At 41.4% G+C, this 11999-nt stretch overlaps 1 pseudogene; it reads right to left on the bottom strand.

The window, feature by feature from the left end:
- Nucleotides 1–1992: 1992 nt before the first annotated feature.
- Nucleotides 1993–10940, bottom strand: LOC126066798 (serine/threonine-protein phosphatase 2A catalytic subunit beta isoform-like; annotated as a pseudogene).
- Nucleotides 10941–11999: the final 1059 nt, after the last annotated feature.

Below are 11999 nucleotides of genomic sequence, written 5' to 3'. Positions count from 1 at the left end.
AAAGGTCAGCAGTTTGAATCCACCAGGTGCTCCTTGGAAACCCTGTGGGGTAGTTCTACTCTATCCTATAGGGTTGCTACGAGTTGGAATCGACTCGAAGGCAATGGGTTTGGTTTTTTGGTTTGCCTAATGTATAATCCACCCCTGATCCCCAGTCTCATCTCTGAAGTAATCAGCCTTCATACTCAATCTGATTTCAGGCAATGGTCTGTTTATGAAAGGGAAGTAAATTTGGTTTTCAAATCAGTCATATACTCTTATCACCTCTGAGTCTTTATGTGTGTTATCCTTAGTTTATGAACAAAGTTTGTCTAATGGTTGAACTCTGGGCAAATCACTTTGAACCTCTGAGTTTCAATTATAAAATGAGAGACTAGTAGTTATTATGGCTCAAAATGTGTATGATATCTCTGAAAGCAAGGGAGATTACACTCTTTTTTAGAGGCTACACAGCTGGTCTATAGCCAGTTCAGGAGGAGAATCTGCACATCCTGGCTCAGAGAGCAATGTGCTTCCCCATATGTCCCTGTTAACCAAAGGAATACTGCTGCTTGCTGCCATCTTTCCTACTATCTTCCCACCTAAAGAAACAGGTCAACCCAACCATTCTTTTCACTCTTCTTGCCACCATCTCAAACACCTGAGAACAGAGAAAAAGTTGAGGTTGTAGTTCTGTGATAACAGGCTCCAGGGGCCTGAGCTAAGAGGAAACTTGGTAGAGAAAAGTAGATTGCAAGAAAAGAGAGATAAACAAAGGAGTTCAGGTGCCTTCTTTGGAAAAGCAGGAGGGGTTGCCCAACTTAAAGCCTAGAGCTCCAAGTAACTCATCGCTAATAAAACTACGATGTTGAAACACAGGTGTTTCAGTAGCGTTGGCAAGACTGACCTTTGATGTCTAATCTCTTGTTTACTGTACATATTTATTACGTGAGCCATAGCTAAGCGCAAGTTGGTGTTTATCAAATGAGGAGATTCCATGCGGTTTTGCTGCCTTTGGGGTGTGAATGTGAAGACGGGCTTGGAATGCTTTCACAAGGCCCTATGTTTGTGTTAACTAACCATCCTCAGCCTAAGAAATGGATGACAGTCCTTGGGAAAATCCCCAAAATGCAGGATGAGGGAAGGAAGTGGCAGATGACTATTCAGCTCCTGGAAAACTGATACTGAATCAGAATGGTGGGTGGAAAAGACAATTTGAGGAAATGGAGAAATAGAAACCAGAAGCCAACTATCACTTACAGCATTCTGTTTTAAAACCAGCTCCTATTTAATTTTTTTTTTGTTGTTGTTTGTTTAAAATGGAGAGTTTATTTGTTCAGTACACCAAATAGGATGAAAGCCCTGTCATGACAAATATATAGAAATATGCAGATTAACATAAAACTGTAATTTAGTTTGAATGAAGGGGAATCTCTTTAAATGTTATGACAACATACTCCCAAGAAGAATCTTTTCTTCAGTTAATTAGACATTTCAATAAAATAAAGGGTAATGGATTAAGTGGAAGCTAGTTTGTGAATTTTCCTTAAAAATAAAACTCCAACTTAATTAATCCATACCAGTTAAACACTATAACCAAAATATCAACTAAGTGCAAAAGGAGATGAGGGAATTATCTTTTTTTCGCTTGAACAGTCCAGAGGAAAATGCTTACTACAAACACAGCAGACAGACTGTTAGACTGGCTGATCTAGAACACAGTGCTGCACTGAATTCCAGTCTAAATTGTGCTGAATGTTCATCATTACTATGGCACAGTTTGACCCAGAATGTAGTTTAATGCCAAGACAGATCAGAACTTGTTACAAAAACATATATATTACTGTTGCCTTTTTTGTTTTTAAATATATGTATTTATATGAACTTATAAACCTATATTTATGTAAATATGTCATATATGTATACATATATATATATATATAAAAGCCAAGTGTACTTTTATATATATATAAAAGCCAGGTACATACAAAGGTAGATTTTCCCTGGAGCAATTTATATGAAGAAGTCAGGGGTGCACTGGATAACATGATGCTCTCCACAACTAGAAGCTGGGTCAAACTGAAGGAAGGAATATTTTGAAGTGTCATCTAGTTCCATGACAGCAGCCTGGTTCCCACAGTGGTGACAGTAACTAGGTGAACTGAAAATGGTAGTCACATTCCATCAAGACACCAATTATATCCCTCCATTACAAGTTGGTGAGCAAGAGAAACTAGGGTGAGACCATTGACATGGTTAAATGTTTCAGAAATGTCCAAATGTGTAGCCAGCACCACGTGGAGAAATACCCTACCCATCATGACCATGTGAATCTGACCATAACAGATCACACCTTGGGACTTCTTGTGGAAGGAACCTCTTGTAAAGATCTAGGGCTCTTCTATGATCCAGTGTATTATGGATGGAGAGAGGACACCATGGAGGCAAAGTATCTGTCCATCTACCAAAGCTGTACATGGAACATAATCAAATAGACCTGTAAAATATTTCCAAACATTGGCATTTCTACACTTCTGTAGACATTCATCATAAAAGCTGTATACTCGGCTACTTTGTTGGCTTTCGTGGTTTCCTCTTGCTGCCCGATTGGAGTCCACGCCCTGGAACAGTGGAGCTGGTGAAACATACTCCAAGTCAGAAAGAGAGAGGAATTTATTAGGAGATGACATCAACGGGTGGCCCCCGTCAGCAACACAGGCACCTGACAGCAACACAGGCTGTCCTTTATGGAGTCCCCCCAAAACAATTTTTACATCAGAGGTTATATAGATCATTGTGGCAAGGATTACTTAATGTTTTTAAGCACGTAGCCTAGAGATGGTCATACACATCACAAAACAAGTACAAGAAACTATTAAACTAAAGATACACAGGTCAGACATCTGAACTCTAATCTGTATGTTTGTAACGGGCTGAAGAAAACTTATATAAGAATCTCTGGGCTACTGGAACTGGCCTGCCAAGTCCACTCTGGCGGAGATAAGGAGCAAGGAAGAAAGTTGCAGATCAAAAGCACCAGGCAGCCTTCCTAGCTGCCTTCTTACAGGCTGAAGGCCATTTCTCAAGAGAACAAAGAAGAGGAGAGAAACCAAGGCCACAGGAGCCAATAGAGTTCAGCACCCCTTTGGAAAAGACCAGGGCAGTGGTGCAATAAAAAATGTTTATAGATTACTTACAGCATCATTATGGCATTAGTTATGTCAAGCTCTCAATCACCCATTCTGAATAGGAGAAAACAAGTTACAAGGTGTTAGGGTCATACTCTCAACATTGTAATGCCTTCTGGATAATGCACTTTTTTTTTTTTTAATAACTTTTATTAAGCTTCAAGTGAACGTTTACAAATCCAATCAGTCTGTCACATATAAGTTTACATACATCTCACTCCCTACTCCCACTTGCTCTCCCCCTCTTGAGTCAGCCCTTTCAGTCTCTCCTTTCTTGACAATTTTGCCGGCTTCCCTCTCTCTCTATCCTCCCATCCCCTCTCCAGACAAGAGTTGCCAACACAATCTCAAGTGTCCACCTGATATAATTAGCTCACTCTTCATCAGTGTCACTCTCCCACCCGCTGACCAGTCCCTTTCATGTCTGATGAGTTGTCTTCGGGGATGGTTCCTGTCCTGTGCCAACAGAAGGTCTGGGGAGCATGGCCGCCGGGATTCCTCTAGTCTCAGTCAGACCATTAAGTTTGGTCTTTTTATGAGAATTTGGGGTCTGTATCCCACTGATCTCCTGCTCCCTCAGGGGTCCTCTGCTGTGCTTCCTGTCAGGGCAGTCATCGATTGTGGCCGGGCACCAACTAGTTCTTCTGGTCTCAGGATGATGTAGGTCTCTGGTTCCTGTGGCCCTTTCTGTCTCTTGGGCTCTTAGTTGTTGTGTGGCCTTGGTGTTCTTCATTTTCCTTTGCTCCAGGTGGGTTGAGACCAATTGATGCATCTTAGATGGCCGCTTGTTAGCATTTAAGACCCCAGACGCCACATTTCAAAGTGGGATGCAGAATGATTTCATAATAGAATTATTTTGCCAATTGACTTAGAAGTCCCCGCAAACCATGTTCCCCAGACCCCCGCGCTTGCTCCGCTGACCTTTGAAGCATTCATTTTATCCCGGAAACTTCTTTGCTTTTGGTCCAGTCCAATTGAGCTGACCTTCCATGTATTGAGTGTTGTCTTTCCCTTCACCTAAAGCAGTTCTTATCTACTGATTAATCAATAAAAAAACCCTCTCCCACCCTCCCTCCCTCCCCACCTCGTAACCACAAAAGTATGTGTTCTTCTCAGGTTTACTATTTCTCAAGATCTTATAATAGTGGTCTTATACAATATTTGTCCTTTTGTCTCTGACTAATTTCGCTCAGCATAATGCCTTCCAGGTTCCTCCATGTTATGAAATGTTTCAGAGATTCGTCGCTGTTCTTTATCGATGCATAGTATTCCATTGTGTGAATATACCACAATTTATTTAACCATTCATCCGTTGATGGACACCTTGGTTGCTTCCAACTTTTTGCTATTGTAAACAGAGCTGCAATAAACATGGGTGTGCATATGTCTGTTTGTATGAAGGCTCTTGTATCTCTAGGGTATATTCCCAGGAGTGGGATTTCTGGGTTGTATGGTAGTTCTATTTCTAACTGTTTAAGACAACGCCAGATAGATTTCCAAAGTGGTTGTACCATTTTACCTTCCCACCAGCAGTGTATGAGAGTTCCAAACTCTCCGCAGCCTCTCCAACATTTATTATTTTGTGTTTTTTGGATTAATGCCAGACTTGTTGGAATGAGATGGAATCTCATCGTAGTTTTAATTTGCATTTCTCTAATGGTTAATGATCGAGAGCATTTTCTCATGTATCTGTTGGCTGACTGAATATCTTCTTTAGTGAAATGTGTGTTCATATCCTTTGCCCACTTCTTGATTGGGTTGTTTGTCTTTTTGTGGTTGAGTTTTGACAGAATCATGTAGATTTTAGAGATCAGGCGCTGGTCGGAGATGTCATAGCTGAAAATTCTTTCCCAATCTGTAGGTGGTCTTTTTACTCTTTTGGAGAAGTCTTTAGATGAGCATAGGTGTTTGATTTTTAGGAGCTCCCAGTTATCGGGTTTCTCTTCATCATTTTTGGTAATGTTTTGTATTCTGTTTATACGTTGTATTAGGGCTCCTAGGGTTGTCCCAATTTTTTCTTCCATGATCTTTATCGTTTTAGTCTTTATGTTTAGGTCTTTGATCCACTTGGAGTTAGTTTTTGTGCATGGTGTGAGGTATGGGTCCTGTTTCATTTTTTTGCAAATGGATATCCAGTTATGCCAGCACCATTTGTTAAAAAGGCTTTCTTTTCCCCAATTAATTGACACTGGTCCTTTGTCAAGTATCAGCTGCTCATACGTGGATGGATCTATGTCTGGGTTCTCAATTCTGTTCCATTGGTCTATGTGCCTGTTGTTGTACCAGTACCAGGCTGTTTTGACTAGTGTGGCTGTATAATAGGTTCTGAAGTCAGGTAAAGTGAGGCCTCCCACTTTCTTCTTCTTTTTCAGTAGTGCTTTGCTTATCCGGGGCTTTTTTCCCTTCCATATGAAATTGGTGATTTGTTTCTCTATCCCCTTAAAATATGACATTGGAATTTGGATCGGAAGTGCGTTAAATGTATAGATGGCTTTTGGTAGAATAGACATTTTTACTATGTTAAGTCTTCCTATCCATGAGCAAGGTATGTTTTTCCACTTAAGTATGTCCTTTTGAATTTCTTGTAGTAGAGCTTTGTAGTTTTCTTTGTATAGGTCTTTTACATCCTTGGTAAGATTTATTCCTAAGTATCTTATCTTCTTGGGGGCTACTGTGAATGGTATTGATTTGGTGATTTCCTCTTCGGTGTTCTTTTTGTTGATGTAGAGGAATCCAAGTGATTTTTGTATGTTTATTTTATAACCTGAGACTCTACCAAACTCTTCTATTAGTTTCAGTAGTTTTCTGGAGGATTCCTTAGGGTTTTCTGTGTATATAATCATGTCATCTGCAAATAGTGATAACTTTACTTCTTCCTTGCTAATCCGGATACCTTTTATTTCTTTGTCTAGTCTAATTGCCCTGGCTAGGACTTCCAGCACGATGTTGAATAAGAGCGGTGATAAAGGGCATCCTTGTCTGGTTCCCGTTCTCAAGGGAAATGCTTTCAGGTTCTCTCCATTTAGAGTGATATTGGCTGTTGGCTTTGCATAGATGTCCTTTATTATGTTGAGGAATTTTCCTTCAATTCCTATTTTGGTAAGAGTTTTTATCATAAATGGGTGTTGGACTTTGTCAAATGCCTTTTCTGCATCAATTGATAAGATCATGTGGTTTTTGTCTTTTGTTTTATTTATGTGATGGATTACATTAATGGTGTTTCTGATATTAAACCAGCCTTGCATATCTGGTATAAATCCCACTTGATCAGGGTGAATTATTTTTTTGATGTGTTGTTGGATTCTATTGGCTAGAATTTTGTTGAGGATTTTTGCATCAATGTTCATGAGGGATATAGGTCTATAATTTTCTTTTTTTGTAATGTCTTTACCTGGTTTTGGTATCAGGGAGATGGTGGCTTCATAGAATGAGTTGGGTAGTATTCCGTCATTTTCTATGCTTTGGAATACCTTCAGAAGTAGTGGTGTTAACTCTTCTCTGAAAGTTTGGTAGAACTCTGCAGTGAAGCCGTCCGGGCCAGGGCTTTTTTTTGTTGGGAGTTTTTTGATTACCGTTTCAATCTCTTTTTTTGTTATGGGTCTATTTAGTTGTTCTACTTCTGAATGTGTTAGTTTAGGTAGGTAGTGTTTTTCCAGGAATTCATCCATTTCTTCTAGGTTTTCAAATTTGTTAGAGTACAATTTTTCATAATAATCTGAAATGATTCTTTTAATTTCATTTGGTTCTGTTGTGATGTGGTCCTTCTCGTTTCTTATTCGGGTTATTTGTTTCCTTTCCTGTATTTCTTTAGTCAGTCTAGCCAATGGTTTATCAATTTTGTTAATTTTTTCAAAGAACCAGCTTTTGGCTTTGTTAATTCTTTCAATTGTTTTTCTGTTCTCTAATTCATTTAGTTCAGCTCTAATTTTTATTATTTGTTTTCTTCTGGTGCCTGATGGATTCTTTTGTTGCTCAGTTTCTATTTGTTCAAGTTGTAGGGACAGTTCTCTGATTTTGGCTCTGTCTTCTTTTTGTATGTGTGCATTTATCGATATAAATTGGCCTCTGAGCACTGCTTTTGCTGTGTCCCAGAGGTTTTGATAGGAAGTATTTTCATTCTCGTTGCTTTCTATGAATTTCCTTATTCCCTCCTTGATGTCTTCTATAACCCAGTCTTTTTTTCAGGAGGGTATTGTTCATTTTCCAAGTATTTGATTTCTTTTCCCTAGTTTTTCTGTTATTGATCTCTAGGTTTATTGCCTTGTGGTCTGAGAAGATGCTTTGTAATATTTCGATGTTTTGGACTCTGCAAAGGTTTGTTTTATGACCTAATAAGTGGTCTATTCTAGAGAATGTTCCATGTGCGCTAGAAAAAAAAGTATATTTTGCAGCAGTTGGGTGGAGAGTTCTGTATAAGTCAATGAGGTCAAGTTGGTTGATTGTTGTAATTAGATCTTCCGTGTCTCTATTGAGCTTCTTACTGGATGTCCTGTCCTTCTCCGAAAGTGGTGTGTTGAAGTCTCCTGCTATAATTGTGGCGGTATCTATCTCACTTTTCAATTGTGTTAAAATTTGATTTATGTATCTTGCAGCCCTGTCATTGGGTACATAAATATTTAATATGGTTATATTTTCCTGGTCTGTTGTCCCTTTTATCATTATATAGTGTCCTTCTTTATCCTTTGTGGTGGATTTAAGTCTAAAGTCTATTTTGTCAGAAATTAATATTGCTACTCCTCTTCTTTTTTGCTCATTGTTTGCTTGATATACTTTTTTCCATCCTTTGAGTTTTAGTTTGTTTGTGTCTCTAAGTCTAAGGTGTGTCTCTTGTAGGCAGCATATAGATGGATCGTGTTTCTTTATCCAGTCTGTGACTCTCTGTCTCTTTATTGGTGCATTTAGTCCATTTACATTCAGGGTAATTATAGATAAATAAGTTTTTAGTGCTGTCATTTTGATGCCTTTTTATGTGTGTTGTTGACAATTTCATTTTTCCACTTACTTTTTTGTGCCGAGGCGTTTTTCGTAGTAAATTGTTAGATCCTCATTTTCATAGTGTTTGACTTTATGTTAGTTGAGTCGTTACATTTTTCTTGGCTTTTATCTTGAGTTATAGAGTTGTTATACCTTTTTGTGGTTACCTTATTATTTACCCCTATTTTTCTAAGTAAAAACCTAACTTGTATTGTTCTATATCGCCTTGTATCACTCTCCATATGGCAGTTCAATGCCTCCTGTATTTAGTCCCTCTTTTTGATTATTGTGATCTTTTACCTATTGACTTCCATGATTCCCTGTTATGTGTATTTTTTTTTTATTTAATCTTAATTTGTTTTTGTGATTTCCCTATTTGAGTTGATATCAGGACGTTCTGTTTTGTGACCTTGTGTTGTGCTGATATCTGATATTATTGGTTCTCTGACCCAACAATATCCTTTAGTATTTCCTGTAGCTTTGGTTTGGTTTTTGCAAATTCTCTAAACTTGTGTTTGTCTGTAAATATCTTAATTTCGCCTTCATATTTCAGAGAGAGTTTTGCTGGATATATGATCCTTGGCTGGCAGTGTTTCTCCTTCAGTGTTCTGTATATGTCCTTCTTGCCTGCATGGTTTCTGCTGAGTAGTCTGAACTTATTCTTATTGATTCTCCCTTGAAGGAAACCTTTCTTTTCTCCCTGGCTGCTTTTAAAATTTTCTGTTTACCTTTGGTTTTGGTGAGTTTGATGATAATATGTCTTGGTGTTTTTCTTTTTGGATCAATCTAAAATGGGGTTCGATGAGCATCTTGGATAGATATCCTTTCGTCTTTCGTGATGTCAGGGAAGTTTTCTGTCAGGAGTTCTTCAACTATTTTCTCTGTGTTTTCTGTCCCCCCTCCCTGTTCTGGGACTCCAATCATCCACAGGTTATCCTTCTTGATAGAGTCCCACATAATTCTTAGAGTTTCTTCATTTTTTTTAATTCTTTTATCTGATTTTTTTTCAGCTATGTTGGTGTTGATTCCCTGGTCCTCCAGATGTCCCAGTCTGCATTCTAATTGCTCGAGTCTGCCCCTCTGACTTCCTATTGCGTTGTCTAATTCTGTAATTTTATTGTTAATCTTTTGGATTTCTACATGCTGTCTCTCTATGGATTCTTGCAACTTATTAATTTTTCCACTATGTTCTTGAATAATCTTTTTGAGTTCTTCAACAGTTTTATCGGTGTGCTCCTTGGCTTTTTCTGCAGTTATCCTAATTTCATTTGTGATATCTTTAAGCATTCTGTAAATTAGTTTTTTATATTCTGTATCTGATAATTCCAGGATTGTATCTTCATTTGGGAAAGATTTTGATTCTTTTGTTTGGGGGGTTGGAGAAGCTGTCATGGTCTGCTTCTTTAAGTGGTTTGATATGGATTGTTGTCTCCGAGCCATCACTGGGAAACTAGTTTTTCCAGAAAATCCGCTAAAAAAAAAATGCAGTCAGACCCCTATCAGAGTTCTCCCTCTGGCTCAGGCTATTCGGATGTTAATGAAGCCGCCTGGGGAGGGTGGGGGAGGGAACAGAGAGATAGGAGAGTAGCACCTCAGAATATAGCCAGAGTTGCTTGTCTTGCTTGGAATGACTATTATATCTGAGATTCCCGTGGGCGCATCGCCTATGTGTGCTGGCTGTGTGGAGATTGCCCCTGGGGGGTCTGGCCCGCTGGAGTCACGGTCAGATCCTCTGCTTCCAGCCCCACGCCCAGCGTCAAGGCTCCCCTACTGGGACAGTGCACTCTCGACTCCAAAATCAGTCGCTGCCTCCCGGGGACTTCTGGTCCCTCCAGCCGCGTGGCCGTGCCGCCCTCGCGAACCAGATGGCCCCCCTCCCGGGGTTAGTTCAGATGGGTGGAGCAGCTCCCCGTGCTTGTGCCATGACCGAGTGTCCCGGCTGGGACGCTGTTCTCCCCGCTCCAATACCAGTCGCTGCCTCCCGGGGACTTCTCCTACCGGCTGTGTCCCACGCCACCCGCGGGACCCGGCTGGACCCCTTCCTGGGGTTAGTTCAGGGGGATGGAGCAGCTCTCCGTGTTTATGCTGTACCTGCGTCCAGTCCAAATCCCGGCGAGACGGTTCCCCGGCTGGGACGCCGCTCTTCCTGCTCCAAGACCAGTCACTGCCTCCCAGGGACTTCTCCTACCAGCTGCGTCCCATGCCGCCCGCGGAACCGGCTGGTCTCCCTCCCGGGGTTAGTTCAGGGGGGTGGAGCAGCTCTCTGTGCTTGTGCCGTACCTGACTGGTACGCTGGCTCCAGGCTCTGGAAACAATCGCTGCTTCCCCGTATTAGTTCATTCTCCGTCTCTAAATCTGTGTTTGTTGTTCAGGGTTCGTAGATTGTTATGTATGTGATTGATTCACTTGTTTTTCCGTGTCTTTGTTGTAAGAGGGATCCGAGGTAGCGTCTGCCTAGTCCGCCATCTTGGCTCCACCTGGATAATGCACTTTTAATGGCACAAGAAAAGTCACGGTCTCCCCTGAATAATAATCTCTACCTACATGATCGCCGGTGAAATAGTTAACATTTGGTGATTTTCCATCAACTCTAGAGCGTGCCATGCGGTCATGAAATTGACCATGAACATCTCCACAATTGGTAACAGGACAAGGAACCTCTTGTGCATTAGATTCTTTTGTTAAAATTTCTTTAGCCTTTTCTCACAGGGCCCCCACTTGGTTCTCCTTAAGCTGTTTACCCTTGTTCAGCAGCTCGAACCACTGGTCCAGTTCCTCGGTGAATGCCTCGTAGTCCATGGTGGACACGATCCCTTTCCCTGCCGCTTCCGGCCCCCTCCCTGCACCTACCCGCTCCCACCCGGTGGCACCCACCACCGCTGCCATGGCCAGCTCCTGGAGAGAGAGGAAAGTGAGGGGCAGGGCAGCCAAAGGCCACACGTCCCTTCCAAGCCTAGCAGGCGGCTTCTGCCGCAAGGCCTCGTAGAGACCCCCTCCTGTCCCCTTCTGACCCGGCCATGGCCCCCCGCCCCGTGTCGGTGAAGGGCGCGGGAATGTAGAGGGGTGGGCAGCGCAGCGCAGCCTCTTGGCACCAGACGATAGCCGGTAGCTGTCCGCTACTGCCGGCTCCCACCCGCAGGCCTCTCCCCTTTGAAAGTTATAACTTTTCAGTAGTAAACTTCACAGTTTCTTTTACGTAGGTCTTAGCTTCACAGAGAAGTGGTCAAAATCTTGGGTTCTTATTCTTTGGAATGGGCACTGATTTCCTCTTCTGGTCCGCATTTGTCAGGGGCAAGATTTTCTCTTCATGCTTCCATCCCCACACAAGGTATCCAGATGTCTCTCTTTCTATTTCGGGGCTAGGAAATTTCCAGGACTGTCGAAATGTGGGTTGTCCTTAGGTGAATGGCATGGTGCCAGTGTTCATTGGGTCATCGTGGTACCTTCTATTCTCCTTCGTGGTCTGCACCTGGATAGAAGGTGACCCTTCTCCATTTTCTCTTCAAAGACTACCTGTATGTCTTTCTCATCTATCCGTCCTCTCTCTTAGAGTTACTGTCTACCTTCTGTCCCTCCAACCCCCAACTCCTCTGGAAATGGGAAAACTGGCTCTACAAGCCTTGATCTCAAAATATTCCTCTCAGATTTTATTTTGCTTCTGCTTTGTTGTCTACTGGAGGAAGAATACCAGCCCATGGATAACAGTGAGTGAAAAGGCAGAGAGAAATACACAGAAAGCAACCATGTTAATATTTGGTGCTGGTGCTCTACAACTCCTATGAAAATAAATAAGGTTGCAGTAAACCTGTGCATTTTCTTAAACAGGGAATGGGTGGTTGGAGACAAAACATTTATTTG

This window comes from Elephas maximus, chromosome 2, assembly GCF_024166365.1.
Source record: "Elephas maximus indicus isolate mEleMax1 chromosome 2, mEleMax1 primary haplotype, whole genome shotgun sequence".
Lineage (NCBI taxonomy): Eukaryota > Metazoa > Chordata > Mammalia > Proboscidea > Elephantidae > Elephas > Elephas maximus.
Note: the sequence above shows the minus strand (reverse complement) of the source record. Positions and strands in the feature narration are given on the sequence as shown.